Genomic DNA, 18,436 nt, shown 5'->3' on the forward strand with positions numbered 1-18,436 from the left:
AAGGCCTAGAAGAGAACTTCTTAGGCTCAGGAAACTTGTCAAGGATAAGAGATCAATAGCCACCCAGTAGACCACAGGGAGAAATTATGGATCAGGAAGAATGTAGGCCACTCTGATACCCCTTAGACCAGATATCATCAATCCTGCTAAGGCCTTGGAGAACTTTTTCTGAGCATTCATGTCCCTTCTGATGGTGGTCCTGTCAGTTCTCAGCTAAAGACTCCTCAAGAGTTTTCCATCGCTCAGATTATTCAGCATAAGAATATAAAACAAGCAAAATTTTTAAGTCCACATGAGGTTTGGAGCGAAGGAAAACTCTTTTTCTATGCACAGGTGATAATCTTGGCATGACACAATGCTTGGCATGAAGGATAAAACACATTGGAATAACACTGAAAAAAAAAAAGAATAAAACACATTGGAATAACGTTGAAAAAATGAAAGAAATTACTCTCAATTCCACCTAACTCCAAAAACTATTTTTAAATTTTTTTCATATACATTCCAGATCTTAGCTATAATTACAATCATAGTTTACATATCACTAGGTATTGTGCTTTAAAAAAAAATGACAAACATTTTCTATATTCTTACCTTGCTTACATCATTATTATATCTAATGGTTGGACTGTAGGCCCTCTAGTTGATATATTGTAATTAACGACATTATCTTATTGTTGAATATTTAATGTTTTTCTTTTTCAGTGGTTTTTTTTTTCATATTACAGATAGAAACATCTGTCCTACATCTGTCAAAATATTTCCTTAGGAAAAATTCTCTAGCGTAGAATTACTTGGTCAAAGGACATGAATATCTTTGCAGCTTTCACTAAACGTTATCTCATCTCTTTAAAAAGGAGACATGCCAATTTGAAATGCTCTTCACTACATATTTTTATATAAACTTTACTCTCACCTCAGGTGACATAGAATGCTAAGTTCGAATTCCATTCCCCAGGTTACCAGCAAGAGCATCTACCTTTGATTAAGCCATGCTCGAACTCTCTCATCTCTCTTTTGCAATTCTCTCTCAAAGCTAAGAGTATAATAGCAACAGTAGCTTTTGAGTTGATTGCTGCTTTCATCCAGAGTTAAGTCAAAATGCCGAGGAAAATACTCAAGGAAGCAAAGGAAACAAATACTCTCTACATTTGGACGATCATTTTTCCTGATTTCCTCCTATGATATAAAAAAAAAAAAAAAACTCAAATATTTTGTGAAAAGCCTATGTAATAAGTTAATGAGCCGACATAAGAAGTTAATGCTTCTTCGGTTGCACAAAATAGAAATTTACTCTGGTTACCCAAAGGGGGAAAAGAATCTATAGGAAGTATACTAGTGAATCTAATGAAATTCAAGGAAGATCTGGGTCAGATGGTCTAACCTTAGGATACATTTTACTGCAAATAACCAAAATCTGACTGAGTGGCTTTAGAAAAAAAAGACATTTAATTCTCTGACAAAATAACATTCCAGATATTCCAGGGCTGGTTCTGCCACTTAACAGTGTCATCAAGGAGCCAGATCCTTTCCATCCTTTCATTTTACCAGCCTCTGTGGGCCAGTCATTCTTGTACTTGGTTGCCTCATGGTCACAAGATAGCTGCCTTAACACCAGGCTCTTGGTTTAAAGGCAGGAAGCAGGGGGTGAGGATGGTGGCAAGGGCAGAGAGAAACTTATTATTCTTTCTCTTTTTCTCAAGTAGCAATAAGTATTTTATAGAAGACCCTCAGCAGACTTCCTACTACGTCTCACCAGACAGAACTGAGTTTATGATTATCACTGGATAGAACAGCATTAATAGGTTTATGATCATCACTAGACTGGAATCTCATTTTTCATGAGCTCGAGGAATTGTCAGCTGATACCGGAGGGAAATTGTGATGTTTGATGGTGGATAAGAATGGAAACTATGCCTCTTGATGAACGACCGCAGTGTGTGCCTCATACAGGGACCAGGGAGTTGTGGACCTTGCTTTCTTCTGATAATGAGTTTCCATCGGCAGGAAACTCTAATGCCTTTTTCCTCCTTCTCTCAAATGCCAAAGGTCTAAGAGAAAGACTCATTGGCTCTGCTTGGCCTATCAGGGAGAATCTCAAAGTGAAGGCATGGCTCTGGTGCCACCTCTGATGATTCCCAGGTGCAAAAGAGGAGAACATCAGTCCTCAAAAAAAATGGGAATTGTCTTGACCTGGAGATAAACACGATGGACCTCCGTTACATCTACGTTAAATGAAATACCATCAAAAGGTATTTACTGACCTCCTAACTTGTAGAAGGAATTGTACAGGACCCTGCAGGGATACAATCTATAAGCTTTGGTCCTCGCCCCTGAAGAGACTATAATCTATTTGAGGAGAAGCCCGTGCAAATAGCACGATGGGGAGAAGATGAGAGCTAATTGTGAGGTAGAGACAATAAATGTTTTGACCCCAATAAGCTTTGCTGAAGATAATGGGATATAAACTACTTCACGTAGAGGAAGGAAAGGCCTGGAAATGTTTAATTCAATCAACCAAACTTCATGTAGTCAGCTCTGCCACAGCTCTTTCTTGGTCACCCCTGACCCCAGGGTCACAGCCTCTTCCGATGTTTATATCCCACCATTCTGGTGGCAAGGGCCAATCGTGTGGCCTTAGAGATTGCATCCAGAAATCCTGCTTTCCTCAGACAGCCTTCAACGCCAACTTCTCCACCTTCTCCTGCCTTCCTCAAGGTGTTCATTTTTTTTTCCTTTTTTTTTTTTTTGGTTTGTGCCACAAGGCATGTGGGCTTAGTTTCGAACCCGTGCCCCCTGCATTTGAAGCACAGACTCTCAACCACTGGACTGCCAGGGACGTCCTCAAGATGTTCATTTTTAACTCCTTCATTCCTAGTCCCACACCCTCATTTTCTGAGTCATTAGTGAACACCTAACTATTATTAGGGGCAAAGGTCTTTTTTCTAGCCACAAAATAAGCACATCATATAAGATACAGTCAGCGACTCTGCTCCTGGTCTGCTGTGTGATAAACAGCAAGTCACCTAACCTTTCTGTGTTGAAGAAATCATTTAAAGAAAAGCAATATGATTTGCCTCTTTCCCACCTTTTCAATCAAGTTCCTGGTGAAAAATCAGTGAGGCAGCCCCAAAACATTTGGCGATATTTTAGCAAAATATTTTATGAAAATGTGCAGGCTTTTTATAAGAAAATAACAGAGTTGAATTGGATTTGTTATATATTCTCTCTTCTTGAGAGAGTTAATAGCCCTTCCGTTGGAAAATCCAATTACCAAAGTTTATACAATTTCTCTTGGTCATTGGAGAAGTCAGTAATGCTATGAATCCAATTAAGAAAAAAAAATGTTCACACCCTTAAATGAATTACAGTCAGCATGACTGAGACCTAATTAGAAGGCTATTGCCATCTGAGATTACTTATGAGCCAAAACCAAACTGCTAAACCAAAACAACGTGACTCCCAACGGCCCTGGAATAGTATTTGAGTTGAAAATTTGGTTAATATTTTCCCTCCAGACTTAGCACCCAGATCTGGATCTACTATTATCCCACAGAGGTTCTTTTTAAATCATTGAATGCTATCCAGGACTTTCCGCAGGAAGTAGACCCTTAGTAACAGGAAGACTTTGTGAAATTTTCTCCTTTGAGGAAAAGGAAGTCAGGAAAAGGGGGATGCACTCTGGAGAAGGAATTTACATCTACCAGACTGCATTATTTCCAGATGAGCTGAAAACCGCTTCCTGTGTAAAGCCTTCCTTGATCCCATAAATTAGTAATTAACTTCCCTGTGATGGTGACTACCAGGGCTGATCATTTTAATCTCTTCCTAGCATTTATTTGAATGACTTATACCACCGTTAGTTATTTCCCCATGAATCTTCCTCACCAAAGTTCTAAGTTCTTGGGGAAACAACCAGTTCTTCCACATTTTGGACTCCTTCTCACCCCTACCAGTGTCTGGAATAGTTAATTATTAATATGTTTTTACTTTTCTATTATTTATTTACTTTTTTAAATTGAAGTATAGTTGATGTATAATACTATATGTTATAGGTGTACAATATAGTGATTCACAATTTTTAAAGGTTATACCCCATCTAAGGGTCTTATAAAATATTTGCTATATTCCCCGTGCTGTACAATACATCATTGTAGCTTATTTTATACCTAATAGTTTGTTTGTTTATGGCCTATCTTTCCCACTAGAAAGTAAGCTTTGTAAGAGAAGGAACTTGGTTTACTCACTATTAGAAGAGTACACCGTAGAGAACCCACAGTGGAATAGTTAATTATTAAATAAGAACACCCGCTGTGTGTCAGGCATTGTGTTAGCTACTGGAGAGAAAATGGATAGCAAAATTAGCACAGTTCTCTTCACCCATCGCTTAGAGTCTAGATGGATATGACATATGATTGAATAAGCAATCACAGCAAAATGCCGTGCATCCTGTGATTGGACGTGAGGTGTCCAGAGAGGGTTCATTTCGATGCCTGCATCATGAATGCCCCAAGGGTGGTATTCCACAGGTAAAATGAAGTGTGGTTTGTTCAGTAGCATTCCATTGGAGGTTGAATATGAATTCTTGGGAAGCTGAGTAAGTTCAGATGTCAGTTCCTAGTCATTGAGAAGAATCATGTGAGCCTCGCATCCAGACCATACATGTACTAAGCCAAAGGGGCCTCTGAAGACATCTCAAGGCTCTGGGGTGAGGAGGAGGGAACTCTAGCTCCCCAACTCCCCACCTTTGCTGTGTTCCTTTTTTTTTTTTTTGCGGTATGCGGGCCTCTCACTGTTATGGCCTCTCCCGTTGCGGAGCACAGGCTCCGGACGCACAGGCTCAGCGGCCATGGCTCACGGGCCCAGCCGCTGTGCGGCATGTGGGATCTTCCCGGACCGGGGCACGAACCCATGTCCCCTGCATCGGCAGGCGGACTCTCAACCACTGCGCCACCAGGGAAGCCTTGATTGTTCCTTTTAATGAATGTCTTTCTACATATTCCTAAAGTCAATTGTTTGCTTATGTGAACACGAGTATAAGCTCCAACATTCATGAGGAGCTCGATGAACCGGACCAGAAGATATTTCTTGCATGAAGGGAAGTGCAGGAAACTATGGAAACACACAACCAGAGCAGTCAACCTACTTCCAAGACACATTCAATCAAATTATGAATAAATGATTCTCTTAAGAAAAATGGGGATTCAGATGAGAATCTAAGAAAATAAAAATTGAAATTATAAATCATTCATTCAGCTGATAGTTACTGGATGACCTATTACATGTATATTATCTTACAACTATGAGATCTGTAGTTACTTCAGAGTTTGGGGACAGTTAAATCTGATAAGTACTGAGGTTGCTGTTGCTTCCTAGAAACTTTGTCTGCAGCTTGGATAAAGGTAAAGTCGGACAAGGCAGAAAGGCAAATTCTCACTGCTCATCACATCCTGTAGTTTTCTAGGATATTGTGAGCAGAAAGAGTATGCTGCCAGTTGTACAAACCTAGGCAAGGACAAAAAAAGGGTTGCTTGGAGAAAATAATGTTTTGAGGCAAATGAAGGGACAATCTACAGGAAATAAATTTATAAGGATTATTAAATTCTAAGCCAATGAGAAGTTACTCTTTCCTTACTTTAATTAACGTGTGTTTGCTGCATCAAACAGCTTTCTTCCCTCCATACCCCAGCCTAGCATCTTGAAGGAAGACAACAGAAGTCATAAAACACACATACATGGACCTCCAGTCTGGACCCAATGGCATAGAGTCATTTATTTCCTGGTCAACTATACACTCTGGAAACGGCATGCAAGGCACCCAGAGGAGAACCTGAGAAGTGGTGAGAAGAAGGCGAGCTGGTCTGGGACCCCAGGAGGAGAGGAATGGCACAGTGGTGGGGCATCTTGCACCAGCCATCTACACAACAGAAGGTCACCAGACATGTTGTTTCCCAGCTCCCCACCTAGGAAAGGAAGGCAGCACAGGTGGGCTCACTCTTCTCCCATATTGAACTGGAGACCCTCTGACAGCATCAGGCAAACCCAACTCACAGGCAAGGGGCATGAATTGGGAGCCCTGAGGGGATGCACTTTCCTTCCTGCAGGGCCTGAGACATCTTTTCTGCCAAGAGAAACTGAGGTGAGTGGGCAGAAACAGGAGAAAAGACCCGGCGACAGCAAGCTGCCTGGTCCAAGAAGCCTCTTTATTCCCATGGGCCCAAAACTCTCCTTTGCCCAGAAGTAGCCAAGGGACATTGACAGGGGCATCCTACCACATCCCTCCTCACCAAGTCTTGCCCAAGCACCCAGGCCTGGGGACCAGCCTCCACCCGCTTAGCCAGCACCAGCAGGGAGCACAGGGAGCCCCAGGCACTGATAAACCAAACCCACTAACGTAACACCACAAAGGCTCTAGGAATTAAACTGCCATTGGAATCACAGCCACAAAAGTAGGTCAGGAGCTGCATGCCAAACCTGAAGAGGGTGAACGCCTGCTAAAATAAAAGCTTTACATGGGACCCAGAGTATTGCCAACATAATTGGCAAAGTGTCCAGAATACAGCTGAGAATCACCATCATACCAAGAACGAAGTTACAACTCGAATGAGAAAAGCCAATCAGCTGATGCCAACACCAAGACAAAGCAAAGGTAGGAATTATCTGACAAGGATTTTAAAACAGAGTCATAAAAGTGCTTCATCAATAACAAATTCTCTTGAAATAGATGAAAAAAAATAGAAAACCCCAGCAAAGAAACAGAAGTTATTTAAAACAAAAACAAATAGAAATTATAGAACTGAAAAATACAAATTTAAAAACCCACTGTATGTGCTCAATAGTAGAATAAAGATGACAAAGGACAGAAGCAGTGAACTTGAGACAACTGCCTGTGGGACAATAACAAAAAAATCAACATTCTTACTATTGTAGTTGCATAGGGACCAGAGAAAGATTGTAGAGCTGAAAGAGCATTTGAAGAAATAATGGCTGAAAAAGTCCCAAATTTGGTGAAAAATGCAAGTCTGCACAGAGGAAAATCTTCAGGATGTAGGGCTAAGCCAACAGTTCTTAGACTTGACACCCAAAGCACAATCGAATATAGAAAAAACTGGTAAGCTGGACCTCATGAAAAATTTTTTTAACATCGTTATTGGAATATAACTGCTTTACAATGTTGTCTTAATTTCTGCTGTATAACAAAGTGAATCAGCTGTATGTATACATATATCCCCATATCCCCTCCCTCTTGCGTCTCCCTCCCACACTCCCTATCCCACCCCTCTAGGTGGTCACAAAGCACCGAGCTGATCTGCGCTAGGCAGCTGCTTCCCACTAGCTATTTTACGTTTGGTAGTGTATACATGTCAATGCTACTCTCTCACTTCGTCCCATCTTACCCTTCCCCCTCCCCGTGTCCTCGAGTCCATTCTCTACGTCTGCATCTTTATTCCTGTCCTGCTCTAGGTTCATCAGAACCTTTTTTTTTTTTTTTTAGATTCCATATATATGTGTTAGCATACAGTATTTGTTTTTCTCTTTCTGACTTACTTCACTCTGTATGACAGACTCTAGGTCCATCCACCTCACTACAAATAACTCAATTTCATTTCTTTTATGGTTGAGTAATACTCCATTGTATATATGTGCCACATCTTCTTTACCCATTCATCTGTCGATGGACAATTAGGTTGCTTCCATGTCCTGGCTATTGTAAATAGTGCTGCAGTGAATATTGTGGTACTTGACGCTTCTTGAATTATGGTTTTCTCAGGGTATATGCCCAGCAGTGGGATTGCTGGGTCGTATGGTAGTTCTATTTTTAGTTTTTTAAAGAAACTCCATACTGTTCTCCATAGTGGTGGTATCAATTTGCATTCCCACCAACAGTGCAAGAGGGTTCCCTTTTCTCCACAACCTTTCCAGCATTTATTGTTTGTAGATTTTTTGATGATGGCCATTCTGACTGGTGTGAAGTGATACCTCATTGTAGTTTTTTTTTTTTTTTAACATCTTTATTGGGGTATAATTGCTTTACAATGGTGTGTTAGTTTCTGCTTTATAACAAAGTGAATCAGTCATACATAAACATATGTTCCCATATGTCTTCCCTCTTGCGTCTCCCTCCCTCATTGTAGTTTTGATTTGCATTTCTCTAATGATCAGTGATGTTGAGCATCCTTTCATGTGTTTGTTGGCGATCTGTATATCTTCTTTGCAGAAATGTCTATTTAGGTCTTCTGCCCTTTTTTGGATTGGGTCGTTTGTTTTTTGTTATTGAGCTGAATGAGCTGCTTATAAATTTTGGAGATTAATCCTTTGTCAGTTGCTTCGTTTGCAAATATTTTCTCCCATTCTGAGCATTGTCTTTTCACCTTGTTTATGGTTTCCATTGCTGTACAAAAGCTTTTAAGTTTCATTAGGTCCCATTTGTTTATTTTTGTTTTTATTTCCATTTCTCTATGAGGTGGGTCAAAAAGGATCTTGTTGTGATTTATGTCATAGAGTGTTCTACCTATGTTTTCCTCTAAGACTTTTATATTGTCTGGCCTTACATTTAAGTCTTTAATCCATTTTGAGTTTATTTTTGTATATGGTCTTAGGGAGTGTTCTAGTTTCATTCTTTTACATGTACCTGTCCAGTTTTCCCAGCACCACTTACTGAAGAGGCTGTCTTCTCGCCATTGTATATTTTTGCCTCCTTTATCAAAGATAAGGTGACCATATGTGCATGGGTTTACCTCTGGGCTTTCTATCCTGTTCCATTGACCTATATTTCTATTTTTGTGCCAGTACCATGCTGTCTCGATTACTGTAGCTTTGTAGTATAGTCTGAAGTCAAGGAGCCTGTTTCCTCCAGCTCCATTTTTCTCTCTCAAGATTGCTTTGGCTATTCGGGGTCTTTTGTGTTTCCATACAAATTGTGAAATTTTTTGTTCTAGTTCTGTGAAAAATGCCATTGGTAGTTTGAGAGGGATTGCATTGAATCTGTAGATTGCTTTGTGTAGTACAGTCATTTTCACAGTGTTATTTCTTCCAATCCAAGAACATGGTATATCTCCCCATCTGTTTGTATCGTCTTTAATTTCTTTCATCAGCGTTTTATAGTTTTCTGCATACAGGTCTTTTGTCTCCTTAGGTAGGTTTATCCCTAGGTATTTTATTCTTTTTGTTGCAATGGTAAATGGGAGTGTTTCCTTAATTTCTCTTTCAGATGTTTCATCATTAGTGTATAGGAACGCAAGAGATTTCTGTGCATTAATTTTGTATCCTGCTACTTTACCAAATTAATTGATTAGCTCTAGTAGTTTTCTGTGGACCTCATGAAATTTAAAAATTTGTTCTGTGAAAACCCATTTGAAGAAGATGAACAGACAAGTTATAGAGTTGGAAAAATATTTGCAAAGTACATATCCAACAAAGGACTCGTATCTAGGATACATAAGGAATTCTCAAAACTCAACAGGAAAATAAACCACCCAACTAGGAAATGGACAAAAAACAAGAACAGACATTTCACTGAAGAGGATATATAGATGGCAAATACACACAGGAAAAGAGGCTCAACATCATTATCTATTAGGGGAACATGAATTAAAACCACAATGAGCTATCACTACATAGCTACCAGAACAACTAAAATAAAAAATAGTGACAACATCAAATGCTGACAAGGATATGGAGAAACTGGATCATGCATACATTATGTAAATTTAGGGAGTATTGTTAATATGCTGATTAGAGGCCTCAGCTACAGAAACAAGTGCTGGTTTACAAGAAGCAGCAGGAATTAATCTTCTACCATTCCTGTCAGCCAGACCAGGAGGGAATAAAGCTAAAGAATGACACCTTTCTTTAACCAAGCTGCACTGCAGTACGAAAAGCTGCTCAAGTGTTCAGGAAAACAAAGACTGACTGAAAAAAAGGTGCAGAATACAACATGTGAATTTTGAACATAACCTAAGAGTTAGCACCATACTCTCAGGCAGAGGGGGCAGGGTGTACCGCTTTGGGACAGAATGCATAGTCTAGGTCAGAGGTCAGCTGGAGACTGAGTGGCCTAGAGAGCACAAGGGGTTCCTACAGTTTGAACTGGACAGTCTGGTCAGCTGCAGCCAACCTCTGGGAAACTGCAACAAACTAACAGAGGGCAGACCTGAGGAAGGCTGGTCCAAACTTTAGAAAGTAAAAGAGGCAGTGATAAAACCGAGTCTACCTATACAATCTCTATCTGTAAATGATTAGTACTCTGTAATTTCTTGAGACCTTTAGTAACTGTACACACACACACACACACACACACACACACACACACACAAAACACACAGAGCACACATACAGTGGGAGCCAAGCAAGTTGCAGGCTGACTTAGACACACCAGGCTGTGCACATGGCAATCTTTGCCTAGAATTAACTCTGCTTCTTGTCCCTCCTGCAAATAGCAACCAGACTGGGCGCAGCTCTACTGCCTGTTGATTCAGAGCCTCCCCTCACCACTCCATCTCCTGCTGCCTGATTGCAGGAAGAGTCCTGATTATGTGTGTACATGGGGCCCAGGAGAATCGGAAGAAATAGGATGGGAGGGTAATCTACACATCTTTTGACTGCTTTGCCCCAAATATAGGTGTGATCAGAACAGTTTGGGTGTTGGCTACTTCATTCAATCAGCCTGGTACAGTTTAAGAGGAAATTAGAAATCAGAGGGAATGTCTTTGGCCCACCCTAAGCCAGATCATCTGTAATAGAATTAAGATTGGACTGTGATCTCATGGTTTTCAAGATGAGGCCATTCACAGGTGTGGTTACTGGGATGAAGATCTTAGTATATTCTTCCTCTCAATTATGTTTCTAAAAACCATCACCATAACAAAATAGAGCTCTTCATTTAGGAAAAAAAAAATCTAGGGATAAAGATGAACTGTTTTTTCCAAATGCCAAATTTATATTGAAAGCAAAATCATCATAACAGTTAAAGAATGCGGGCAACCAAGATCTTTTCTCAGTTTTCCTTCCTTGTTTATAACTGCTTGGCTGAAATCTAATTACCTTTTCCAGGTTTGTTTCTCCCTAACTGACCTTGAGTTTTCTTTCCACGTTAGGCCCTCTCAGGGCTTTTCAGTGTCAGGGTGGTGGCAAAAGCCACAGCACTTTCCTCCCGACCATGGCCTCTTTCCTTTACCCTGTGATACAGGCTGGCAGGCCTGAGAAGGTGGCTGGTCTACCAGATGTTCCTTTTAACTGCTATTCTATTCATGTCTCCCTTGAGGCTCTTGCACGTGGCCAGACTGAAAAAGGAAGAAACTACTTGGTAGCACAATAACCTGCATTCCAAATATTTCCTTCTGCCCTTGCCCCTAGCCCCAGTCTCCCTGACAGTGCCTCTCTTGTACACCTTTCCAGCTTTATGATGTTCTAATGGAAAACGATCTGCCAAGAACCTCCTTTCCTTCTTCTCGACTTTTTAAAACATTAGCAAAGATGTTCTTATGATACGAGTCATCAGCACTTTTTCATATTGTTTTTGAAATTCTTTTAAAAACTAACTATTGCTTAATTTGCATTAGAAAAACTTCTTAACCAAACGTTGAAAACTATATAAATAAGCAGAGTTTTTATTTAGAGGTGCTAGTGGTTTACACATGGAAGTATAAAATTTATAAAAAGTCTCTATTTTTTTTTAAAAGATTGGATTTTTACATTTATCTCTAAATTCTCTGAAAATTATTTTGACATATGATATAATTTATTTTGATATGATGAAAGTTTAAAACCTTTGTTATATTTTTCGTTATAAAAGCAATACACCCTCGTTGCAAAATATAACATATTAAGAAGTTTACAAAGTAAAAAGAGAATTCTCCTTTTCCCATCTTTCAAAACCCACAGCTAAAACAACAAATTTTAAGTTTCTTAAAGAAAACTTAATCTGCAGTATACACAATTACTTTTACTATTACTTTTACCTTCAAGTCATTTTCCCATACATATACAAATGTATATAACATACATAAATGCATATCTATGTACCCATTAAACATGCAAAATATATATGCATATATAAAACATTTTAAACAGAACCACTGCGCCACGAGGGAAGCCCTATATATGTATATTTTAAATGTTGATAGATGCTTTCAAAATTGCCCTCCAAAAAGATGACTTCAATATATGCTACCTGCAACTATACATGAGAATACCTGAAAAATAAGGTTTTAAATGAGTCATGAAATAGGGGAAGAATACATTAGCATAAAACAACTAAAGGCTATTATAAAGCTACTTATGAGAATATAAAATAACAAAGTATAAACAAAGACAAATATGATTTAAAAGGTATAGTAAATATATATTTGAGTAAATATGAATTTCTTTAAAAAAGTAATGTAGGTACTGCAGATCTTTTTGCCAGAAAGATACAGTTTTGCACCATTATAAAAATAAATGTTATGAGTAATAAAGGATTTAGGGAGGGTACTGGTCTAAATTTTGAAAAACTGAAGACTAACCACCAATTTCAATTCATAAAACTTGTTGGATACTTTTAAAAACAGCTATAATGGGCTTCCCTGGTGGCGCAGTGGTTCAGAGTCCGCCTGCCGATGCAGGGGACACGGGTTCGTGCCCCGGTCCGGGAGGATCCCACATGCCGCGGAGCGGCTGGGCCTGTGAGCCATGGCCGCTGGGCCTGCGCGTCCGGAGCCTGTGCTCCGCAACGGGAGAGGCCACAACAGTGAGAGGCCCGCGTACCACACACACACACACACACACACACCCCCACACCCACACCCACACCCACACACACACACCCACCTATAAAAGCCATTTGGACGGGGCTTCCCTGGTGGCGCAGTGGTTGACAGTCCGCCTGCCAATGCAGGGTACACGGGTTCGTGCCCCGGTCCGGGAAGATCCCACATGCCGCGGAGTGGCTGGGCCCGTGAGCCATGGCCGCTGAGCCTGCGCGCCCCGAGCCTGAGCTCCGCAACGGGAGAGGCCACAACAGTGAGAGGCCCGCGTACCGCAAAAAAAAAAGAAAAAGAAAAAGGAAAAAAGCCATTTGGAGTGGCAACTGAGGAAATTTGAAAATGAACTAGATATTAGATTATATTATGGAGCTACTGTTAATTGTCTTAGGCATGATAATGATATGACGGAAGAACGTCCATGGTTCTCAGGAGGTGCATGTTGAAGAATTGTGGTCATGATATCTGAAACTTACTTTCAAATGGCCCAGCCTGGCAAAATGTATCAACGTTTGAATCTAGAGACAGGGTAAATAAGTGTGTGCTGTCCTATTGTTTCAACTTTTCTATGGGATTGAAAATTCTTAAAATAGAAAATTGGAGAAGGGACTTCCCTGGTGGTGCAGTGGTTTAGAATCCACCTGCCAGTGCAGGGGACACAGGTTCGAGCCCTGGTCTGGGAAGATCCCACATGCCTTGGAGCAACTAGGCCCCTTCCCCACAACTACTGAGCCTGCCCTCTAGAGCCTGCGAGACACAACTACTGAAGCCCACATGCCACAACTACTGAGCCTGCCCGCCTAGAGCCCATGCTCCGCAGCAGGAGAAGCCACCGCAATGAGAAGCCCACGCACCACAACAAAAAGTAGCCCCCGCTCGCTGCAACTAGAGAAAGCCCATGCACAGCAACGAAGACCCAACACAGCCAAAAATAAATTTAAAAAATAAAACAAAATTAAAAAAGAAAGTCGGAGAAGAAGGAAAATAAAACGGTGAAGTTGCAGATCTGGTGTCGACAATTTTATTTCATTATGTTAGATTCTCTGAGGAGAAAGAGAGGTGCTTTGGGGGAACCCACATTTGATTTAGATCTCTAAGGTTATATTTTTAAATTACCATTTCTGTGTCCTCAGTATTAGGCCAGGTAGGTTTGCAAGGAACAAAACATCTCCCTGACCACTAGCTATGCCTCCCAAATACACAGCATATATCCCAAGGGGGTCGACCTAGGAATAGGAGGAACTGGGGAGAAACCTCTTCACTGCTAGAAAGACACCCGAGGCTCAGGCCTCCATGAGGGCAGACCACCAGGGCTGTCATCACATAGAGGCAGGACACTGTGACTTCTGACCACTCTAAACATCAAGCCTAACACCAGGGAGTGGTCCAAGCAGAGGATGCTCTAGCTCATTAGCACTCAGGCCAAAATTACTTAACTTGTCCAGACTATTTTAGACAGTGAATTTGATGGGTTGATGATGCTTGCATCCAGCCCTGGCTGAGTCAACCTTTCTGGCTTTTCAGACACTTAGGGGAATAGAGTAGGAATTGCCTCTTAAAATAATTCCCATGAGCAATTTGCCACAAGATTAATAGCATTCTGTCATGAATACAGGATTTGGAGAAAACATATATATACATATGTATTTATATATTTACATATGTATATAGTATACACGTATATGCATATATACACACACATCTATATTATATTTTGCCTTTGCTAGCTTTATTTGACAATTACTTTTACTGTTTTTAAATTTTTTTATTTTCAGGTAACTAGTTATTTCTTAATTATCTCATTAGTAAGAAGAGTCAGAAATATTGACACTGTAGAGTGATGACATTTTGCATAGCGGTCATTGTTTTTTAATTCAGAAAGAATTTTAAATTTTAATTACTTCTTTTTCTTACTTATCACTGTAATTTGAGGAAGTAATAAAAGCTTTAAGCATTATTTCTAGACTTATCTATAGCTAAGAAACTGGAAGGCTACGAAAAAAAATGATATGCCAAACCAAATTCTAGGGGCAGCTACACATCCAAAGCAAACTTAAAAACTCAGATATTTGTCCACATGATAGGAAATGACTGAATTTGGAGACAAAGACAAAAGGGTATCTGACTCCTATTTCATTAGCCATCATATGTGTCCACCACCATATGAGTTCTAGGCTTCATTATACATTTTGTTTTTCATCTGAAAAATGCAGCATTCTTAATTCTATTTATTATTATTTTTTTAATTTATTTATTTGGTTGCACCAGGTCTTAGTTGCAGCATGTGGGCTCCTTAGTTGTAGCATGTGAACTCTTAGTTTCGGCGCACACGTGGGATCTAGTTCCCTGACTAGGGATCGAACCTGGGCCCCCTGCATTGGAAGTGTGGAGTCTTAACCACTGGACCACCAGGGAAGTCCTTAATTCTATTTAGTATTGATTTGAATTAAACTATGCAGGAACAACTCATAGACTATTTTTCTTGGGACCTGTGGTGTGTTATTTCAGGGGAACTCTCTGCTATGAGCCTGTTTCACAGAAAATGGACGATGTTAAGTATAACTAAAACAGAGACATGTTTCTAAGCATTTCAGAGGTATGAGTAGTATCATTAAGTAACACAGTCCTCTCTTCAAAACTGGTCTCACAAGCAGAAAGAGTAGCCTTTGAGTCATGAGCACCACACAGCAAGGCCCCTTTCTATCACCGTATCTCCCATTCCATCTGTCTTTCAAAGCCCATGGCTGACAAGAGAGTAAGCTCTCACCAGGTACTTTCAGAGTGAGCTCTCATCTTGTTATAGCCTCCAGACTCTTCATAAATATAATTAACTTCATCTACAAAAAACAGTGAAACTTTAACTATTGCAAAACAGCCTTCCAGAACCCTAAGGTTTTCAAAATGGATTTGAACCTGGAAGTAACCCTGATCCCTCCATTCTTGCATACACACAAAATAATAATAATAAAACAACAGTAGTGATAATACCTGAGCATTGAGCAAAACAAAACAAAATAAAAACCAGAAACTTCCTCAATCTATACATATCACACCTGATATTCTGAATATGATTTATTCATTCATTCACTTGTTGATTGATTCAACAAATACTTATTTACCAACTATAACGAGTTCCATTCAAGGTGGGGGGGCGTGTGGGCACGGCAGTAAATAAGACAGACAAGGTTTATTTGGATGGTTGAACAGGAAAGGCCTTCAACCTAAGTCTTGGAATGATGAGGATGCTACGATCCAAGGACCAGCACCCCAGAGAGAGACAATTGGAGAGCTAGGGGTCCGAAGTAACAATAAACTTAGTGTGTTGATGGACAAAGGCTAAAGCATGGGAGCAAGCAAGACAGTGGTAGGAGGTTAAGATCGGAGAAGTATTTAGTAGCCATAGGATGAAGTTTTATTTTTATTCTATGTGCAGTTGGATGTCACTGGAGGATTTTAAGCAGAAAAGTCACTAATACCTTATTTATGTTTTTAAGAGATTGTTCTTGCTGCTTTTAGAAGAATGGACTGTAGGAGGTAAGATAGAAGCAGAGTAGAGCTTGGACCAAACTTTGGCATAAAAGGCATAAATGATGCATTCTGATTGCCTATAATATATATAAAAGCCCACTATGTCAGCACAATGGATGAAGTAAATGGGAGAATCAAGGGAAACTAGAAAAAGCAAGGAGAGAAGATGAGGGAAGAAATTGGGAAAGATCTGAACCTAGGAATGGGCACTGTGTAATGAGCAGAGACAGAAGACCCTAAATAGGACTTCCATGAGCCTGGGACACCTTGTTATAGAAAAGTAAGGAAATGCCAGAAAGTATGATGATGCTCCAAACTAATGAGGGCCTGTCAAAAGGCTGTAGGAGTCTGCATGAAGGGGCAACCACTGGCAGTATTCTAGGCCATGCATTCATCAGAACGAATACTGAATGAAGTGGATATTACACGTTGAAGAAAAAGGATTCATGAAGGTCATACTGACACTGATAAAAATTCTTTACAAAGCCCAAGTGGAGGAGGAGTTATACTCTACAGAAAAAAAAGTGCCAACTACTAAATGCAAAGGCATGATGTAAGTAGAAAATCCCCATTTTTACAATCACCGCAGTAATAACTGATTCAGCAAGAACCAAAACTGGGTGGCTAAGATCAAAAGTAGTATCTGTTCTTATCAGTTTAATATCTGATATGTCCTCTATCCAAGGACAATATATTATGAGAAAGGAATGAAGTACTGATACATGCTACACCATGAATGAACCTTGAAAACATTATGCTAAGTGAAAGAAGCCAGCCACAGACAGCCACGTACTGTATGGTTTTATTTATGTGAAATGTCCAGAAGAGGCAAATCCATTGATAGAAAGTAGGTTAGTGGTTGCTAGGGGCTGGATGGGTTAGGCGGAAATGGTGAGTGGCTGCTAAGTGGTCCAGGGCTTCTTTTTGGGATGATAAAATGTTATAAAATTGATTTTGGTGATGGTTGCACAACTGTGAATATACTAGAAACTAATGAATTGTATAATTTAAATGGATGAATTTTATAGTATGTGAAATATATCTCAATAAAGCTGTTTTTTAAAAACAAAAAAAGTAAAGTAAAAAATAAAGTAAATAAAAGGAGCTAAAACTCAAAAAAAAAAAAAAGAAAGGTGAGAGGGTTCTGCTTGTGCTTAGGATGTAAAAAGCTGCTAGACAAGGTTGCTCCCATTCTAACAACAAGAAAAAATTGTATAATCAGTAAAATGATAACTTTTCTAGAACTCACCAGAGAGATGAGGTCACAGGACAACCAAGTAAATTGAATTCTACAGAGTGACAATCCCCTCTGCAGAGAAGTGGGACTTTTGCCTTTGAGAGGGCATGAGTAGAAGAGGTCATTGCCATAAAGGTGGATAAGAAGAAATCAGCTAATATTGCTTAATAAATTCTTAAAATCAGTACAGGCTGATGAATCAGTTTAGAATAACTGGGAGTCCCTGACACAAAGAGAATCTGCACTCACTTGCAAGTTCTTTTCTGCAGGCTTCTACTAGGTCAAAACTAAGCATAGGGCAGAAGACTCGAGAAAGTCCCTGCTGATGTGCAATGGTAATTGACTGATGCGGGAGGAAAAACGCATAAAAGACTGCCTGCTTCCCTAGATCCTTCTTTCTTTGGAGCAAAAGCTTTTTACCACTTGTTAGGGGCAGCAAAACTTTATGAAAGATCTACTGCTTGAAGGAAGGGTAGAAATAAAAGCCCCCTGCATCTGGGGAAAGCACAGGAATACCTCTTGGGCTCAGATTCCTGTACTGATATAAATTAGAAGTCTGCTACCACTGGAGAAGGGGTAAGACCACAATAAATACAATGCAGAGTTTGGCTACCATGGGGGAATATGGGCAGAATTGCAGAGAAAGTTCCACCCTCTGAGTTCCAGGGTCACAGGCTTGCCTAAGACTACGGCTGGATCAGGATAACTGATAACCCCCTTTGTCCCCACCACTACTACCAGGAGCCTACCATTAGTAACTATCAACAACAGTCTTCCACTGAAAAAAAAGAGACTTCCTCTTCAGTGCAAATGTTAAGGGACTACTGGAAGCTACGGGTAGAGCAGGAACACTGCCAGGTCACACGCTAAGCACAAGGTAACCATAACCCACTGCTGGTTGAATTTCAATCTTGTATCACACTGAAGATAA

General features: G+C 40.0%; 1 pseudogene; it reads left to right on the forward strand.

Moving 5' to 3' along the window:
- The first annotated feature begins 16,862 nt into the window (after positions 1-16,862).
- On the forward strand, positions 16,863-17,002 carry LOC132426410 (U2 spliceosomal RNA; annotated as a pseudogene).
- Positions 17,003-18,436: the final 1,434 nt, after the last annotated feature.

This window comes from Delphinus delphis, chromosome 5 (genome assembly GCF_949987515.2).
Source record: "Delphinus delphis chromosome 5, mDelDel1.2, whole genome shotgun sequence".
Classification (NCBI taxonomy): domain Eukaryota; kingdom Metazoa; phylum Chordata; class Mammalia; order Artiodactyla; family Delphinidae; genus Delphinus; species Delphinus delphis.